At 46.0% G+C, this 1,075-nt stretch overlaps 1 protein-coding gene across 2 annotated transcripts in view; it reads right to left on the reverse strand.

The window, feature by feature from the left end:
- Window positions 1–316: 316 nt before the first annotated feature.
- The window catches only part of barx1 (BARX homeobox 1), a 25,067-nt gene continuing 24,308 nt past the window's right edge, over window positions 317–1,075 (reverse strand). For both annotated transcript variants that reach the window (XR_014569643.1, XR_014569644.1), the window contains one exon: window positions 317–586. The gene's annotated coding sequence lies outside the window, so the exon portion shown is untranslated. The remainder of the gene's footprint in view (window positions 587–1,075) is intronic.

Raw genomic sequence — 1,075 nt, forward strand, 5'->3', positions numbered from 1 at the left:
GCTTCCGGGAACCCACAGGGGTCCTTGAAGACGTTCCAGGGGGTCCTCGTCACCACCCAAAATGGGTTTCATACATCACAGTCAGTTTAACCACTTTAACCTTGTTTTATACTTGCGGGCTATTTTAACACAAAATCTCTCTATATAATGGAATCAAATGCATATTAAGCTGGGGCTCTTTAAAATGAAAACGATTCAGTGGGTCCCCAGCGAGAATAATTTATATGTCATATAAATATATATCCATTTATATGTTGGCTATTAAAAAATATAGCAGATGTACAAGCTCACCGCACGTCACTTTGCGCCACGCTGCGAGCTTGTACATCTGCTATTTTTGAACTAAACATTACATTTAAACATTACCCCCCGTCCCCCAGCCCGCCGGGCAGGAGAGGTTCCTGGGCGTGCTGAGGAGGTGAGAAGCTGCGACTGCATGACGGCTCTTATATACAAACATGTAAGAAAAGCAATCTGGACGGCCATCCATCAGACGCTTCCTTTGTAGCTGCAGGTATGTTTGTCAGCGCGGGTGTCATCCGTCACCGCCTCGCTCCGCACCTCTGCCCGGGTCCCTGAGTCAGTGCTGGATAGGACAGTAACAGATACATTTACTTGAGTGCTGTACTTAAGTACATTTCTGTTTCAGTCATCTGTGCTTTATACTTGAGTATTTGTATTGTTGGATATTTATGGCTTCCACTCTATTATGAGACTTAGGTTTATAGTGAAAATAGTACAAGCTCACAGATTGTCTGATTCTGAACTCAAGTATACCAATTTGACTTAGCAACTATTACTTGCAGTTGAGACATTTTTGAGCAGGAGCATCTATACTGTACTTTGACTAGAGTACTGGGAGTGACTACTTTGTCCAGTGCCTCCCGGCCCAGCGACTTCTTTGGGACGGCACCGGGCTGGACCGCGAATCCGCGATGCAGCAGGGCGAGCAGCCCTTGACCTGCGAGGGCCTCCATTTAAAAGCTATAAAGGAAGCTCTGCTCATAATCTAATGTTTTCTAGCGAAGGTGCCAGAGAGAGGAGGCGGCGGACACCTGCGTTATGTCAATCTGTT

The sequence above is a fragment of the Protomyctophum parallelum genome, assembly GCF_964188405.1.
Source record: "Protomyctophum parallelum genome assembly, chromosome: 8".
In the NCBI taxonomy this organism is placed as follows: domain Eukaryota; kingdom Metazoa; phylum Chordata; class Actinopteri; order Myctophiformes; family Myctophidae; genus Protomyctophum; species Protomyctophum parallelum.